Here is an 18,828-nt window from a genome sequence, read left to right on the forward strand (position 1 = left end):
AATCCTGTTTGCCTACTCTCACCTACAACCAATCAGGATTTATACTTTTACATATACAATATGTAACCAACCATTCAGCACACAGTTTTCACAGGTCCAGCAGGGCGCTCCCAATGGGAATGCATTTTTTAAATTATTGTTATTATTATTATTTATTAAGGAAACATAATTAAAGAACTGTTTATTTTTACTTAAAAAAGAAGAAGAGGGGAGGTTTCGGTGGCTGTTGTACATCTCAAAATGGGATGTCTCTGGGACAGCATTGCCTCCTAATCCTGGCAGCATAACATGGTATGATGATAGCAGGTGCCAATCTCCACTTCACCATCATCGCAGTCATTGTATCGGCATGTCCCACCTCTCTCTAGGCAGTGGCTGAGATCTCGAGTCATGCGCTGGCCATTTGCTATGCAAAGAAAAAGAGTTGTGTTTGCAGTTGCAAATGCAGGCCTATATCAACTGTAACATCAGGCAGGTCAAAGGACAAGAGGAAATGCCCCATTGATGGCAGGGAAAGTCTTAATCAGACGTATGCTAGAGAAACACACAGAGAGAGAAGTCTAACAGCCCAATCCAATGCCCACTGAACTTTTCCCATTGACTTCAAGAGGCTTTGGAGATGACCACAAGTCAGAAAAACAACATCACGCTGACTGTTCAGATCCCAAATAAGCATCAGAATAAAGGAGGAGACTGAAACAAGAGGTAAGATTCGCCCAGTAGATAGGGCTCTAGAGTACAAGTCAGGAGACCTTGGATCCTGAACTTAACAGGATTGCTCATATGCCTAAATATTTTCCTGAAATTTTGGGGAAGTTGAGACCCGAATAGAGACTTTGCACCTGGACAGACCCATCTGTAGTTCTGGGTAAACCAGGGATTAATTTCCAAGTGAGTGCCCTCCATGGCTTCTTCCCCAAAGCTTTTGGGAGGCAATTGAGGCGCTTGGTTCAAACCATGCAACACTGAGTGATTATCACTCAAACCCAGTGTGAGCGCTGAGAGTGAATCCTGCCTCCATTGAAGTCAATGGGAAATTTGTAATGTACTTGAATGGGGCCAGGATTTCAACCCCTACGTTTTGACTGTGATTCACTTTAATCCTCTGTTGGAACCAGAAATTCAAAGTGAAAATCAGGGGGACTGATCTCCTGCAAAGCTAACCCTCTTTCCCTCTCCACCCTAACCCCCTCCCCCCATTTGAATCATTTGGGAACTGACACCACCAAGTTTGGCACGGCTCCAATATTTACATCTTACCTGAGGTAAACAGGGAGATCCCTGAGAGAACAACAAGCAGGAGGTAGAGAATCCTCATGGTTTGTGGTCAGCTGGAATCACAGGGAAACTGGAGAGAGGAGACAGAAAGTCAAAACTGACTCTCAGGTACATATCCACAGGTGCAGTATAAACAGCCCGACAGAAAGAGAGATACAGAGACAGATAGGTGATGAATGGATAAAAAATGAAACTGAGGTTCCTTGAAAGATGATCACAGATCTCCAAATTGACACAATTTTCCTATTAAAGAGCAAGATGCTAATGGTCCCATGAACCATAATGGATCCTGGTGCATGACTTGGTCTCCTACATGCTATAGTAATACAAATAATAATAAAAAGAATTTTCTCATTTAAATCTCTCTTGTTTCTGCCTTGATGACCACAACAGGCAACAGTTGTCATGGTCTAATATCTGCATGTTTCCCACTTTCATATAAAGGCCAACCTCTCCCCCATCTCCCACCCACAGCACCATGCAGGCATTCACGTGCCCAAATTCGTTGCATCACCTGTCCTGTCCCCAGCTTGGTTTAAACTCCTGGGATCAGGTGTCCTTAGCACATCTGTGGGTGCTCTCAAATCACACTAATAGGGGAAGCAGATACAAATGAATGAAATGAATTGAGCTTGAGTTACCTGGTATTTACAGCTCAACACTCCTCAGACTTGCTTCAAACCAAAGGCTCAGCTGGCAACAACAGATCCACTCCCAGCTGCTGTGGCTAAGGGTCAGCTGCTACCCCCAAAAACTGCAGAGAAGAGAAACGAGAGAGCTACTGATACTGGGTTCCTTAAAAGATAAAGACAAAGAGCCCTTGAGTTCAGACAGGGTTTTCCTAGCAAAGCTCATGGCATTAGGGGGTCAGCCCAGATCTCTTTAAACCCTCTGCTCGCGGCTCCGGCGGCCGGGCTGGGGCCGGATTTAAAGGGCTCTGGGCTGGCGCTGCTGGGCTCTGGGCTGCTGGCTGCGGTCAACCCAGAGCCCTTTAAATCCCGCCCGTGGCCCCGGCAGCTGGAGCTGCAGTGGGGATTTAAAGAGTCTGGAGCTCCGCGGTGGCAGGAGCCCCGGACTCTTTAATTTTCCCCTGAGCCCCGGGGGCTCCCAGCCACCTCTGCAGCTGGGAGCCCTGGGTTGATTTAAAGGCCCTGGGGCTCCCAGCCACAGCCAGTGCCCCAGGGCCTTTAAATCTTGAGAGGCACCGCCTCTTCCGGTTGAGGCCACGCCCCCCTCAGGACTCCAGCAGTACCCGTAAGTCCTGTAAATTACTTTCACCCCTGGGGAGAGGACATAGATCTATTGAATTACCTGGAGCCTACCATACAGCACTGCTCTAACACCGTGGCTGTGCCCACAGCAGTGCCCACAGTGCCTCTGCCAAACACTTGTTTGGAACCTTATTGTTACAGAGAAGAATAAAATCCTGTCTTGTGATTGGCTGAAAAGAGTCTAGAATTTTTTTCTCATTGTTTGTCTGCACTACACCCCACTACATTCTGGAGCAGTATTAGCCAATCAGACTGTATATGTAAATATCTCCATCCTGACTGGCTGCAATGGAATTCAGTGCTATTCATCACTCATTAGCTTCATAGAGGCACATACTCATTTCTGCTCCCTGAGTGGGTTATGAGAAATAATTTTTTTCCCCTGGAGCTGTAGATTCATAGATTCCAAGGCCAGGGAGGACTAGTGTGATCATCGAGTCTGACTCCCTGTATAACACAAGCCAGAGAACTTCCCTGAAATAACTCCTGTTTGAACTAGCAAATATCTTCTTAAAAAATCCAGTCTTGATTTAAAAATTGCCAGTGATGGAGAATTGATTCATCATAACCCTTGGGAAATTGTTCCACTGATTAATTACTCTCCCTTAATTACCATCACCTCTAATTGCAAGTCGCTTTTAGATTAGTTTTAAAGAAAAAATAGTGTTGCTTAAGGAATTCATGCCAGGATTTAGTGATCTCCAGACATTCCCATTTAAATACCCAACACATTGTACAGCAACAATCCTTATGTTTATATAACCCTTCTGCCCCTCTGAGTTGGCAGCAACAAGGGCCGGGTTCAGTATCCAGGGGTTCCATTTCAATAACACAATGCAAAACCGGCTCGAGCCCCCACCCAGTGACCTGGGACAATTACATACCACCCCTTGGGCGCCTCTAGGAGGCAATACTTCCCCTCTCGCAAGCACGGAGTCTGAGTGTAGCAAAATCCTTTTAATAAAGGAGGGAAACAATGTGGCATCATATTGGGGAAACACCACAAACAGGATTCATAACATAAACCATGAGCAAAAGACTCACCCCCAAGTAAGTTTTGACAGTGTCCTTTTCCCCTTAGGGTCTTAAGTCCAATCACCCCAAAGTCCAACAACCCAAAAGTCTCTGTCCCTGGTCAGTGCCGCCTCAGAGTTCAAAAGTTTATCTGCAGAGTTTTACCCCCCCAGCCTGGGTGGAAATGGAGGGGGGGCACACAGGGTGTTAAGGGGCACCTTACGTGGTCCAAGGCCGACTGCCCCGCCTCTCCGTGGAGTTCTGCTGCAGCCTTCACCACGAACAGCTCCACTCCACCAGCTGTGCCGTGTGGGAACTTGGCAGATGGGTATGTGAGAAGCTGAAGTGTTTAGGCTTCAAGGACGGGCTAATTAGGCTGTGAGCTGTGTAGTGAGATGCTGGCCTTGGGCTGGTTCTCATCTGCCAGTAGGCAGTAAACAGGATAATAAATCAGAAGGTTGTACAGGATGACAATTATCCAATGAAGTTATAGCTGTGCCTGTGTGTATCTTATTAACCAATTAGCAATTGCTTGATTACCTGCCATAATTGTATATAAGAGCATGCTGGAGAGAAATAAATGACTTTGCTACCAATCACATTGATTGTTGGGCTCTGTCCGTGCCCGCCTGAGAGGCACCGAGACGCAACAGTGCCGTTCCTCCAGCCGACCCGTGAGCCGCTCCAGCCGTCCCTGCAAACTGCTCCGCTCGCTTGCTGTTCCGTGGGCCAGTCCAACCATCCAGCCAACTGCTCTGCTCTGGCAGCTGCTTAGCAATATGTCTTCAGGCTCCCCCACTAGTTACCACAGCACTCAGCTCAGTAAGCTTAGCTCTTTGAGTGATTTCAGCTTGTAGTAGGGGAGCCTCAGTGCTGGTGCACCATTGTCCCAAAGTGAATTCAGCTCAGTAGCTTCTAGCTAGATTTCTAACAGAATCAAAATTAGCTCTGCTATTCAACAGTGGAGAGAAGAGGAGGTGCAACTGGTGTTCCAGGCCCTCAAAAGAGGCCCATACCATTAGGTACACATACCAGTCCCAAGCCTCTCTCAATTAACTGGGTTTTGGAACCCATGTCCCTTGTCTAGCAAGTGCTAACCTCTGTCATAAAACCAGTTCATAGTCCCTCATTCACATAATCAGGGTAACAACACTTTATTCCTCCTGCCCCAATAACAGAGAAATTGGGGATCCCACAGCTGTCAAAGTGACCATTTTAGGCTGTTGTGAGCTATGCTAGGCAGGGTGGGTGTGCCTATGCAAACAAAATCAGCCCCTGAAATTCTTTTCCACACTCGCCATAATTCACCACCAGATGTCAGGGTAGAGCTCATCCTGACTCAGTTTATACTTATTTCAATGATCATCCAGATTTCTTGCTTTTGGGTGGCCACACCCCTGGGAAGGTTGGGGTGGGGAAGGGGTGGGGAATAGTTTATGCTGCCCTGCATCTGTCCTTCCTCTGCTGCAGAAGCTGTATCTGTGCATGCAGAAATAATCATCATCATCCTCTCCTTTCTCCAATGCCCAGGTCAGGTTAGGCCAAGGTTATGAACAAATTCTTGTCCATTTTGTCAGTGTTTTGGCATAAGTAAAAGTGGCACCGTATAGGGGGTGGGAGCAAACACACACCCCCCCTCAAAGTTTTGGTAGTTGCTCTGAGTTCCATTGGTCACAGAGTTAGGGGCAGGGCCTATAGCAGTGGTCCCATAGTAAATCAGTACAGCTGCTACTAGAGTGGTCAGTCACATCGCTCTGGCTGTGTGGTCACAACGCCACTGATATTTGGCCCAGCCGCCCCTCCATGCAGCCAGGCCAAAAGGTTCAGCAACTTGGCACGACTCCTGGTGGCACCCGCTCCTGCGCTCTGCGGGTAAGAGAGAGGGGAGACTCCCCAGCCGAGGGAAACTTGGGGTCCCTGCGGAGAAGGGGGGGCACCAGCAGGGAGTGGAACAAGGTACCTGCTGCGATTGGGGGCAGGGACTGGAATTTGCTGTCCCAAACCAATACCTGCATTTGCACCCTGTTAAGTACCCAGACTGCCAGACACCTGAAGTCTAGGCAGCCCCCCCTTCTATTTGCTACCCATTGGGGTACCTGGTTTGCACCATGAGAAGGTTAGAGTGGAACACCGGGGTTCTAGTTTGATCGGAACCCGGCTCCCATGGAAGGTACATGGGGTTGGCCCTGGAAGCGTCTGACCCACCCGCAAAATCTGCTAGCAGGAAATCCACTCCTCCTCTGCAACCTGCATGCACAAAGGCAGGGAAATATTTCCATGCCCGCTGGACAGGGCCCGTGTAACCACTAGGCAAACTAGGGTGCCAAGATTTGGGGTGCGCCAAAAAGCAGTGCCCCAACATGTTTTTTACACTATTGCTGGAAAACGAATGAATAAAGAAAAGAGAAAGGTCGTTGAACTTGCATTTTAACTTGTCATTCTTCTCTCGTACATTACAGCTATAGCCTATGCTAGCTCTGCATGGCAGGCACAAGCGTGCTGCTTCGCTACAGTACAAAGTGGCAATGATGTCATTTTTCTCGTCCCGCGCAGCCATTACCCATTCTGACAGGCTGTTTATAATGCTAAGTTTACTAGTTTTCGGAGGTTGTCAACTGAGACTAAGGGTACGTCCAGACTACCTGAGGATCGACGGGTAAAAATCGATTTATCGGGGATTGATATATCAGGTCTCATCTAGACGCGATATATCGATCCCCGAACATGCTCTTTGTCAACTCTGGAACTCCACCAGAGCGAGCGGCGGTAGCGGAGTCGAGGGGGGAGCCGCGGCCGTCGATCCCGCACCGTGAGGACGGGAGATAAGTCGACATAAGATATGTCGACTTCAGCTACGGTATTCCCGTAGCTCAAGTTGCGTATCTTATGTAAGCAGAGTCAGGATGAGCTCTACCCTGACATCTGGTGGTACATTATGAGGAGTGGGCAAAGGAATTTTAGGAATGTGCATTTGCATTGGTAAACCCACTCCACTTAGCATAACACACGGCAGCATGGGATGGTTATTTTCACACTGTGGAATCCCCAATTTCTTTGTTATTGGGGCAGGAAGGAAAAAAAAGTGCTGTTACCTTAATTATGTGAATGAGGAACTATGAGACTGCTTTATGACAGAAATGACTCAACCTACATTAAATAGTACTTGCTAGACAAGGGATATGGGTTCCAAAACCCAGTGAATTGAGAGAGGCTGGGGACAGGTATCTGTACTTGGTGGTGCAGGCTCCTTGTGTGAGCCAGAGGCCCCAGTTTTGCCTATGCCTCTCTCCACTGTGGAATGTCAGAGTTAATTTTGATTCCCTTAAGAATCTAGATACAGGTTACTGAGCTGAACTCACTTTGGACCAGTAGTGCACTGGCACTGGGCTCCCCTACTGTGAGCTGAAATCACTAAGAGTTTGAAATCACTAAGAGTTGAAATCACTGGAATCGCTTAGCTAAGAGCACTGAGTACTGTGCTAACCAGTGGGGGAGCCTGAAGCTATACTGTGGAGCAGAGCAGCTGGCAGAGTGGAGCGAGCAGTTTCCGAGGACGGCTGGAGCGGCTCACAGGACAGCTAGTGGACTAGAGCAGCTGGCAGAGCGGAGCAGCTGTGGGACGGGTGGAGCAGCCCACGGAGCGAGCGGAGCTGAGCAGTTGCGGGGACGACTAGTGGAAGCAGAACCCCGTGAAGAGGCAGGGCAGTTGGCCCCAAACCACGTAAGGTGCCCCTTGCTACCGAGGCTGGGGAGGGGGACCTCTGCAGGTAGACTCTCGAACTCTGGGGCTGCCTGACCCGGGACAGAGACTTTTGGATTGTGGGACTTTTGGGACTGTGGGTGATTTGGGGGGTTGCTGGACTCAAGAGACCAGAGAGAAGGACATGGCCCAATTTCCTTGGGTGGGTCTTTGCTCACGGTTTGATCTATGAACTCTAGCTGAGGTATTTTCCCAATTTAATGCTTGTTGTTTACCTCATGTAATTAAATCTTTTCTGCTACACCAAGACTCTGTGCTTGCAAGAGGGGAAGTATTGCCTCCTTGAGGCGCCCAGGGGTGTGTGTAAGGTTTTCCCAGGTCACTGGGTGGGGGCTCGAGCTGGTTTTGCATTACATTGTAGGGAAGGGACCCATATGTATTGAACCCGGCCCTTGCTGCTATTGTTTCGGCCTGGCAGAAGGGTTACATTTTCATCGACATCCCCCCTAGTGTAGACCAGGCCTAACTATTTTTGTTGAGTTGTTTCAGATCTAAGACTCTGGCAATTGCTGCTGCATCATTTCGCTAATACTTTGTGTCAGTATGTTAAGTATTTGAGTGTGTATGTTTATCATGGGCATATATTCGTGTGTAGGTTGTTGAAATTTGTCATACTGATATTGCCAGTTGTTGTATGATGGAGTAGTTATTTTAATATCCATGCTAGGTTGTGCAAAGTGAAAAAAATAACAATGTCAGCACTGTCAGGTTATTTATTTATTTTCGTTAAATATGTAGACTAAATAATTAAATTAATAAATTTTCAAGCCGAACGTGTATGAATTCTAATGAACAATGCCATATTATGCAGTATTCATTTTTGAAAGTTTATAATAAGCGATGCTCTGGGGGGAACGGAGTGGAGGGCGCAAGGTGGATGTTTAGCCTAGGGCACAAAATATCCTTGCACTGGCCCTGCTGCTGGAGCTGTAAATAAGGAATTGTTGTGCCCTGAGCATTCAGCTAGGTACCCAGGGGCTTTCATGAATGCTCATCAGAGTCTCAGGGCTATCAGAGAACGGTCCCAGCAGCACTGTGAGTTCTGGGCCTTTTCTCCTTAATGTAAGCGGGGGAATGGTCCCACTATTGTGGGGAACTTTCCTGGCTTCTGCACCACCCTGGTGAAATGGGCTGGCGGAAGGATCTGAGCCCTCGCTCCCACTTCCTTTACCCAGAGGCCTCCCTGCCCTCGAGGACTCCCCTTTCACTCTCCTGTCTGGAAGAGTCCTTGTAACCCCAACAAGGCTGGGCCCAGGATTCCTGGGGGGCTCAACCCCCAACCCTACTGTGGTCACCTGGGACAGGGGCTAGGGTGTCCCCATTCTGGGGTACCCTCTCTGCACTGGGTGCTTTCCTGACCCACTGATCATTACATACAATTTAAAGCAAATACAAGTTGTTTAATTAACAATTAATTTAAAAAAATAATAAGGAAAAATGGGAAAGTTTAAAGGAAAACACATCACCCTGCTCTGTGGCAGGGAACATCACAAACAGTGTCTCTGGAACGTCAGGGCAGTTCACAGTCTGTTTCTTGTAGGTCCCAGGCCTCCTTCTCAGGCCCTGGCTGTGCTGCAGGGATGCTGCAGGTCGGACACTTGCAATGGTGGTGGCCACACACCTCCGGGCTTTGAGTGGTGGGACCCTTCTTCCCAGCATCAGCCCCCGTCGGGTTAAGATCCCCCTCCCAGCCTGGCCTGCAAGGACCCATGGCTGGGGGTGTCTTTCTGCACTGGGCCCTTTGCCAAGGTCCTGCCTTGGCTGGCCCCAGTTTCTCACCACATCTGGCTCCGTGGCTGCAGCTCTGCTCCCAGCACAGGATCTGCTCTCGCTGGGCTGTGTCTCATAGACTCATAGACTTTAACATCAGAAGGGACCATTATGATCATCTAGTCTGACCTCCTGCACAACGCAGGCCACAGAATCTCACCCACCCACTCCTGTAACAAACTCTTAACCTATGTCTGAATTACTGAAGTCCTCAAATCGTGGTTTGAAGACCTCAAGCTGCAGAGAATCCTCCAGCAAGTGACCTGTGCCCCATGCTGCAGAGGAAGGTGAAAAACCTCCAGAGCCTCTGCCAATCTGCCCTGGAGGAAAATTCCTTCCCAACCCCAAATATGGCGATCAATTAAACCCTGAGCATGTGGGCAAGACTCACCAGCCTGCACCCAGGAAAGAATTATCTGTAGTGACTCAGATCCCACCCCATCTAACATCCCATCAAAGACCATTGGGCATATTTACCTGCTAATAATCAAAGATCAATTAATTGCCAAAACTAGGCTATCCCATCATACCATCCCCTCCATAAACTTATCAAGCTTAGTCTTGAAGCCAGATATGTCTTTTGTCCCCACTACTCCCCTTGGAAGCCTGTTCCAGAACTTCACTGCACTAATGGTTAGAAACCTTCGTCTAATTTCAAGTCTAAACTTCCTAGTGTCCAGTTTAGATCCGTTTGTTCTTGTGTCCACATTGGTACTGAGCTTAAATAATTCCTCTCCCTCCCTGATATTTATGCCTCTGATATATTTATAAAGAGCAATCTCCTCTCAGCCTTCTTTTGGCTAGACTAAACATGCCAAGCTCTTTGAGTCTTCTTTCATAAGACAGGTTTTCCATTCCTCGGATCATCCTAGTAGCCCGTCTCTGTACCTGTTCCAGTTTGAATTCATCCTTCTTAAACATGGGAGACCAGAACTGCACACAGTATTCCAGATGAGGTCTCACCAGTGCCTTGTATAATGGTACTAACACCTCCTTATCTTTACTGGAAATACTTCGCCTGATGCATCCCAAGATCACATTAGCTTTCTTAACGGCCATATCACATTGCCTAGTAGTATTGCCTAGATGTCATAAGTTGTATAGGTGAGTGGATACATCCTGGTAGCAATGGTATTCCACAACGTTTCATAACCTGTGAGCAGTCTCTGATCCCATAGAAACAGGCATTGCTTGACAAAGGCCATTTCCGAGGTTAAGCTGGCCACAAGTGCACTTGAATGACTGCACATGCAGCAAGGCTATCAGCTTGCGTCTGTCAAACACGAAACTCTAAAGGACACTCAGAGACTGCGAGTGACACACACAAATAATGATAGTGAGTTTTTCCGTGAAACCCATATGAATTGAAACTGCTGGTGGCTCTAACATTTGTCTAACCCTCACTGCCCCAGTTTGGCTCTTTGTCCCCCTCTAGTGGTTCTACCACTTACAACACATATGGCTCCATGACTGCCTCCAAGCTCTCAGAATTCCCTGTTCCGCTCAGGCAGCAGCATGGTTTTAAATCCATAAGTTACCATATTGCATTGCTGCAGCTAACCCATCCATGAGTATCATCATATTTACATCCTACCTGGAGCAGCCAGGACAACCCAGAGGAGAGCAACGGCCAGGGCTGATATTCTAAGTGTCCGTGCACTCGCACCCAAGGTTGAGCCAGCCAGTTTTCTGAGCAAGTTGTTCTGAGTGCTGACTTTGGCTCCTGTCTTCTTCAAGTGGTTGCGGTACATCAATGACCTATCCAATGCTGCGCTGAATTAAACTGGGTTTGGGTCGTGCTGCAGGCATTGGCCATTTAAGAAGATATTTAACTCATGGCTTGCGCTTGCATTATGCAAATGAAATATGCTAGAAACTGTCTCGGAAAAGCTTGGCTGCAGGTGCCATTGAGTCCAGTAGTTTGCCATAAACTTCACATCATCATTTAGGACTTTGTCAATTTCTGAGAACTGAGCTCAACAGCTGCAGCAGATGTTGTTGGCATAGATACATTTGCGCAAGAGTGTAGCTGGCAAGTCATTGATGTACATATTGAGCAGTATTGATGAAAGAAATGAACCTTGAGGAAGACTGTTAACCTGGCACTTCAGGGAATTGCAACAGTCGCCCATGTGTACTCTGAACTGCCTATTTTGGAGGAAGAGCTCTACTATTTTGACCACCGAACGTGGGGCATTTCTCTCAGCCAGAGAGTTGAAAGATTACTTTCCTAGTCCTTGTTGGATGGCCGTCTAGTGAACTGACACAACAAAGATCAGGGGAGTAATCTTTCGATTGTCTGGCTGAGAGAAATGTGCCATGTTTTGCATTGTGGATCAACATGAAGTCATTCTTAATCGCCCAGTCCATCAACACCTCACTGTCACTATCCAAATCAGCGTACCTCCACTCAGAATGACTGTTGAAAACTCCAATGAAGATTGCTGGATGACCAAGTGTTGAGAGGACCTGCTGGTCCCAATGCACACTTGGCAGCTTGTATACACTGGCAGTCCTAAATCCATCAACCTGCACCACATTGTAAAAACTGGAGGAAAAGAGTGGAATATCTCAGAGTAACTGGAAGGAACAGATGTGGACAGACCAATATTAAGGTTCTTTAGAGGATGAAGAAGAGGTGCCCAGTAGAGACAAGATATAAGTGCAAGGGAGTTACAGCAACTAATATTTACTAATATTCTGGAGGCCCAATTAACATTTTTGATGGCACAATTTACTCGTATTCTCTTCAATAAATAGCTGGTAACAGGTAACAATGACATGTTCCCTGAAGTAATTCTTTTCTCCCTACTAGAGTAAGTGAATATGGCACTCCATTGAGCTGAGTAGCACTATAGCAAGGCGGTGTGGTTCCCCACTGCCCCAGAGACGGAGGAGCCTCGCCGCACACCAAAGTGGGTGGAGCCAGTGAATCCTGCGCCTGCCCCCCAGAGGTCAAGGCGCAGGACAGGAAGTATAAAAGCCCAACCTCAGAGCTCACTAGAGGGACAGCCGCCAGAGAGGCCAGACGCCTGCTCCTGGTTGGGAGACCCCGGCAATTGGAGACAGACCTGGAGACTGGCCTGACCTGCTGACGCCTGACACTGACAAGAGCCCAGAGGAGCTGTCAAGCCTGCCCCTCACAAGTTACCCAGAGGATCTGTCAAGGCTACCTCTCGCCAGGTACCTTGAGGAGCCCCCGGAGGACACCACCCAGACCCAGGTACCGCTAGAGGGGGAGTCCGGAAGTAGCCCGGAGGCAGCAGACTCTAGTCTGGATGCAGCCCTGCCAGAGCCCATGTAGCGTGTTGCAGCCAGGATCCCCACTGACACAGCAGCGGGTTTTCTGCTGCTGTTAGGGCCTCGGGCTGGGACGCAGTGGAGTGGGTGGCCCTGCGTCCCCCCACCACCCAACGTGCGGGTGGCTGTCTCCGCCCTCCCAGGCCCTTCGGAGCCAGGAGTCTGGACTTGCTGTTTACCTGCCTTTGCTCAGCCACTGCCTGAGGGCCTGAGCCATTGACACTCTGTTGTGGTGCCCTGACCCAGGGCCAGGGCCTGCTCATTATATAACAGTTGCCCAGCTCCTGTCTGACGACCTGAGCCCTTGACTCACTACTGCCCATCGACCAGTCATGAATAACTGTTTGTGTTTTGCCTCTATTGCTGCCACGGCGAGAGACTCCCGCGGCCAGGCTAATTCCCCATCACAACTGAAAGGAAGTAGCGAGGCGGTGTAGTTCCCCGCCGCCCGGAGAGGGGCGAACCCCGGCCAAACCCCTCTACAAGCACCTTTCAATCATGCTCTGAAACTGTGGTTGTGCTGGCAACAGATAAATCCAGCGCAGAGGTTCTCAAACTGTGGTCCATGTACCATCAGTGGTCCGCAATCTCCATTCAGGTGGTCCGCGGATAGTTCCCTCTAAGGTGTGCGCCTTGGTGGCCACACACAAAAGAATGAAGGGCCACCCACTAATTAGGTGCCTGGACCCTAAGATGCACATGTAAGGTGAGGTGGTGGCCTTGGGGAGAATAGAGGGTAGGTGGGAGGTGGCAGTGGGGTGAGAAGACGGGGTGGGGGGAATTTGGGACATGCAAGGCTGCAGCGGCCAGAGAAAGAGGTGACTTTCACCAGCTCCAGGGCTGCAGCTGCCGGGGAGAGACGGCCCTCCTTCCCAGCCTCAGCTCAGGGGCTGCCATGGCGTGGGAGAGAGGGCACATCCATTGCTTTTGAAAGGTAAGACTACTGATATTAAAATCTGAGTTATGTGCTTTTATTTGTAGAACAAAAAAAGTTTATTATTAAGGTGTTTTTATATATAGCACTTTTATCCAAAGGGCTTTACAATAGTTAGCTAAGGGTACAAACATCATTTGGAAAGATCATTAAGTGGTCCGTGAAGACCCTCAGCAATTTTCAAGTGGTCTGCGGAAAAAAAGTTTGAGAACCTCTGATCCAGCGCATTCAGTAATTGTTGTTGTATACAGAAACAAAACTCCCTCTTGTGATTGGCTGAAAAGAGTCATGTGATAAGCCGGAATTTTCTATAGTCTGCTTCCTCAGAGGAAAACAAGACTAAATTCCGGAGCAAGGTCAGCCAATGATGTCATCTGTGTCAAAAGATAATTCCTCTTTGCCGACTCTCATTGGCAGCCAATCAGGATTTATTGTTTTACATATACAATATGTAAGCAACATTCAGCACATGACTGTCACAGGTCCAGCTAGGTGCTCATGGTGTGAATGCATTTCTTAAATTATTATTATTATTAAGGAAATGTAACTTAACAAGAGTTGATTTTTAATTAAAAAAGAAGAAGAGGGGAGGTTTCGGTGGCTGTTGTACATCTCTTTAGCATCACCTCCTAATCCCGGCAGCATAACATGGTATGATGATAGCAGGTGCCGATCTGCACTTCACCATCATAGCAGTCATTGTATCGGCATGTCCCGCCTCTCTCTAGGCAGTAGCTGAGATCTCGAGTCATACGCTGGCCATTTGCTATGCAAAGAAAAAGAGTTGTGTTTGCAGTTGCAAATGCAGGCCGATATCAACTGTGACATCAGGTCAAAGGACAAGAGGAAATGGCCCATTGATGGCAGGGAAAGTCTTAATCAGACGTATGCTAGAGAAACGCACAGGAGAGAAGTCTAACAGCCCAATCCAATGCCCATTGAACTCTTCCCATTGACTTCAAGAGGCTTTGGAGATGAGCACAAGTCAGAAAAACAACATCACACTGACTGTTCAGATCCCAAATAAGCATCAGAATAGAGGAGACTGAAACCTCCACAGGCAAGATTCACCCAGTAGATAGGGCTCCAGAGTAGGAGTCAGGAGACCTTGGGCCCTGAACTGAACAGGATTGCTCATATGCTTAAATATTTTACCTAAACGTTGGGGAAGCTCAGACCCTAATCCAGACTTTGCACCTGGACAGACCTGGTTCTGGTTCTGGGTCAGCCAGGGATTGATTTTCAAGTGAGTTCCCTCCCTGCCTCCCTCTCCAAAACTTTTGGAAGGAAATTGTGGCTCTGGGTTGAAATCATGCGACACTGAGTGATTATCACTCAAACCGACAGTGAGCCCTGAGGGTGAATCCTGGCTCCACTGACGTCAAAGGGACTTTGTAATTGACGTCAATGGGGCCAGGATTTCACTCCCTGAGTTTTCAATATGATTCACTTTCATTCTCAATTGAAACCAGAAATTCAAAGTGAAAATCAGGGGAACCACCCTCCTGCAAAGCTAATCCGCTTTCCCCCTCCACCCTAACCCGTCAGTAGAACCATTTGGGAACCAACACAACCAAGTTTGGCACAGCTCCAACATTTACATTCTACCTGAAGTGGACAGGGAGAGGCCTGAGAGACCAGCAAGCAGAGAATCCTCATCATTTGAGGTCAGCTGGAATCACAGGGAAACTGGAGAGAGGAGACAGAAAGACAAAACTGACTCTTGGGTACATATCCACAGGTACAGTATAAACAGTCAGAGACAGATAGATGATGAATGCGTAGAAAATGAAGCTGAGGTTCTTTGAAAGATGAACACAGATCTTAAATTGACACAGTTTGCCCCGTAAGGAGGAGGATGTTAGGAAATCTCTGAAGGGTCCCATGAGCCATAATGGTGCTATGGTAATACAACTAATAATCTACTTCTCATTTAAATCTCTCGTGTTTCCTCCTTGATTCCCACAACAGTCAATAATTGTCATGATCTAATATCTGCATGTTTCCCACTTTCATATAAAGACCAAATACTCCCCCATCTCCCACCCACAGCACCACCCAGGAATCCATGTGCCCATATTCATTGTATCACCTGTTTTGTCTCCATCTTGGTTGTAAGCTCCTGGGATCAGGTGTCCTTGGCACATCTGTGGGTGCTCTCAAATCACACTAATAGGGGAAGCAGATACAAATGAATGAAATGAATTGAGCTTGAGTTACCTGGTACTTACAGCTCAACACCCCTCAGACTTGCTTCAAACCAAAGGCTCAGTTGGCAACAACAGATCCACCCCCAGCTGCTGTGGCTAAGGGTCAGCTGCTACCCCCAAAAACTGCAGAGAAGAGAAACGAGAGAGCTGCTGATACTGGGTTCCTTAAGAGATAAAGACAAAGAGCCCTTGAGTTCAGACAGGGTTTTCCTAGCAAAGCTCATGGCATTAGGGGGAGAGGACATAGAGCCATTGAATTACCTGGAGCCTACAGTACAGCACTGCTCTCACACCGTGGCTGTGCCCACAGCAATGCCCACAGTGCCTCCACCAGCTGCTTGTTTGGAACCTTATTGTTACAGAGAAGAATAAAATCCTGTCTTGTGATTGGCTGAAAAGAGTCATGGGACAAGTCAAAAAAAAATTTCTCATTGTTTGTCTACACTAGGTCCTGCTATATTCTGGAGCAGTATTAGCCAATCAGATTACATATGTAAATGTCTCCATCCTGCCTGGCTGCAATGGAATTCAGTTCTACTTCATTGCCATTTAGCTTCTCAGAGGCACATACACATTTCTGCTCCTTGGATGGTTTATCAGAAATAACTATTTTCCCCCTGGACTTATAGATTTCATAGATTCCAAGGAACCACTGTGATCATCGAGTGTGCCTCCCTGTGTAACACAAGTCAGAGAACTTCCCTGAAATAACTCCTGTTTGAATTAGAGCGCATCTTTTTATAAAGTCCACTCTTGATTTAAAAATTGCCTGTGACGAAGAATCCACCACAAATTGTTCTAGTGATTAATTACCCTCACTTAATTGTCATCACTTCTAACTGCAAGTCTCTTTTAGAGTATTAGTTTTCAATAAAAAATAGTGGTGCTTAGCAAATTCATACCAGGATTTAGTGATCTCCAGATATTCCCATTTAAAAATGCAACACTTTAAGACGGGTGGCCACACCCCCGGGAAGGCTGAAATGGGGAAGGAGTGTGGAATAGTTAATGGTGCCATAGGTCTGTCCTCTTTTTCTTCTGCTGCAGAAGCTGTATCTGTGCATGCTCTGGCTGTGTAGTCACAATGCCACTAAAATTCAGCCTGGCTGCCCCTCCATTCAGATGCAGGGACAACCAGGACAAATGGTGCTGCAATTTGGCCCATTGGGAGTCTGTTACTGTACGGCAGAGTGGGGTGGAGTCTGCTGAGAACATGACTCCTGGTGACACCAGCTCCTGCGCAGTGTGGGTGAGAGAGGGGAGACTCCCCTGCCGAGGGAGATGGGGGTCCCTGTGGAGCAGGGGGGACACCAGCAGGGAGTGGAACAAGGTACCTGCTGGGGTGGGAGGCAGGGACTGGATTTTGCTGTCTCACCAAGAAATACCTGAATTTGCACCCTGTTAAGTAAGCACCCAGACTGCCAGCCACCTCAGGTCTAGCCAGCCCCCCTCCTATTTGCTACCCATTGGGATACCAAGGTTGCACCATGAGAAGGTTAGAGCGGACCACTGGGGTTGTGGTCTGGTTGGATCCCTGCTCCCACAGAAGGTATCACGGGGTTGGCCCTGTCAATGTCTGACTCGCCAGCAAAATCTGCTAGAAGGAAATCCACTTCCACTCTGCAGCCTTCATGCACAAAGGCAGGGAAATATTTCCATGCCCACTGGAGCTGTAAATAAGGAATTGTTGTGCCCTGAGCATTCAGCCAGGCGCCTTGGGGCTTTCATGGATTCTCATCAGAGCCTCAAGCTATCAGAGAAGGGTCTCAGTGGCACTGGATCATGGGATCTGGCCTGGGGCACCTGAATCTGACCATTTTGGCCGTGTGCCTCATCTGAACTGAAGGAGCTGAAATAGGCTGGACTGGATCAGTACCGTTCCCATCATGTGTCGCTCACCTGGGGCCTGATCCAAAGTCAGTGGGAAGATTCCCATTCACTTGAATGGGTTTTGGATCAGGCCTCTCAGCTCAGCGCCAGCTGTGGGCCGAGCTGCAAAGCGAAAGGAACGAGATATCTACAGCTTCCAAAGAATGAGCTGCTGGGAGTTTCCAGTTTCTTTGCTACTGAGCCGTGCATGCAGCTGACTCGTCCTATGTAGCAAAGGAGCTGGCTCAGCTGGCACACTGCAGTGGCAGAAGGGCAAATAGTAAAACTACACCAAACCCCCCTGCAGCCCCACCACCAAGATTTTCAGAGCTGCCTAATTACTGTGGGTGCCTCGGTTCTGGGGAACCTGGCTGCTGGGGCATTGAAGAGTGACTCTGTGCTCCTGCAACCTTTTTGGCTGTCCCTTCTGTCTGCAACCTTTGTTGCTGTTTTCCTTGTTTCTGTGCTTAGTTTACTCCTGATACCATGTCACGTTCTTCTGTGTCACATCTGGACTGGTCACAGAGCTTGTTTATACACCCCAGATGTGTCCATCATGAGAGCCTTCAGTACTCTGCCAGCTACGGCTGAGATTCCTTTAAATCTTACACAACAGCACCACCTAGTGGCTGAAGAGTATAATACAGATTCGCTTTCCTTTACAGGTGCCACAAGTACTCCTGTTTTTTTTGCGGATACAGACTAACACGGCTGCTACTCTGAAACCAACCAGGTTTAAAACTCTTTAATGCTGGATAGTGACTGGTTTGACTTTAACTAGATAAATTCATGGAGGATAGGTCCATCAATGGCTGTTAGCCAGGATGGGCAGGGATGGTTTCCCTAGCCTCTGTTTGCCAAAAGCTGGGAATGAGCAACAGGGGATGGGTCACTTGATGATTATCTGTTCTGTTCATTCCCTCTGGGGCACCTGGCGTTGGCCACTGTCAGAAGACAGGATACTGGGCTAGATGGACCCTTGGTCTGACCCAGTAGGGCCGTTCTTATGTTCTCTTTGGCCCTGTATATTCCATCTAAATTAATATGACAGGGGACTCAGTGCTGCTGGGCTGTCTGAGAAGGGAGAAGGGCTCACCAGCCACCATCACTCCAAGATGGGTGGGTTCACGGTGTGACACTGCACATAATTATGGTGTGATTTGTACAACATGAGTCATGTACGGTGTCACTGGAAAAGTTATGATTTGCTGAATATGATTATCCTGTTTGTGTGCATGTATCATTTTTGTATCTGAAGATAAGAATACTGACTATGTATCTGTATTTCAAATGTGCTTACTCTGGAAACACCCAGTGGTGAGCTGGGGCTGGGTCCCACCGGTTCGCGGGAACCGGTTGTTACATTTAGAAGCCCTTTTAGAACTGGTTGTCCCGGTTCTAAAAAGGCTTTTAAATTTAACA

General features: G+C 48.0%; 2 long non-coding RNA genes across 4 annotated transcripts; both read right to left on the minus strand.

The window, feature by feature from the left end:
* Positions 1–169: 169 nt before the first annotated feature.
* On the minus strand, positions 170–15,840 carry LOC120401845. Of its 3 annotated transcripts, none has more exons than XR_005596778.1 (4): positions 15,799–15,840; positions 15,559–15,660; positions 1,261–1,348; positions 170–406 (listed from the first exon to the last, which is right to left on the minus strand). It is a non-coding gene; the product is annotated as an uncharacterized LOC120401845 (long non-coding RNA). The 3 variants fall into 3 exon arrangements; XR_005596776.1 differs by having other exon boundaries at positions 15,548–15,660; XR_005596777.1 differs by lacking the exons at positions 15,559–15,660; positions 15,799–15,840 and adding exons at positions 1,931–2,032; positions 2,590–2,718.
* On the minus strand, positions 13,609–15,548 carry LOC120401846. Its single transcript, XR_005596779.1, has 3 exons — positions 15,420–15,548; positions 14,936–15,016; positions 13,609–14,093 (listed from the first exon to the last, which is right to left on the minus strand). It is a non-coding gene; the product is annotated as an uncharacterized LOC120401846 (long non-coding RNA).
* Positions 15,841–18,828: the final 2,988 nt, after the last annotated feature.

Source organism: Mauremys reevesii, linkage group 3, assembly GCF_016161935.1.
Source record: "Mauremys reevesii isolate NIE-2019 linkage group 3, ASM1616193v1, whole genome shotgun sequence".
Classification (NCBI taxonomy): Eukaryota; Metazoa; Chordata; order Testudines; family Geoemydidae; genus Mauremys; species Mauremys reevesii.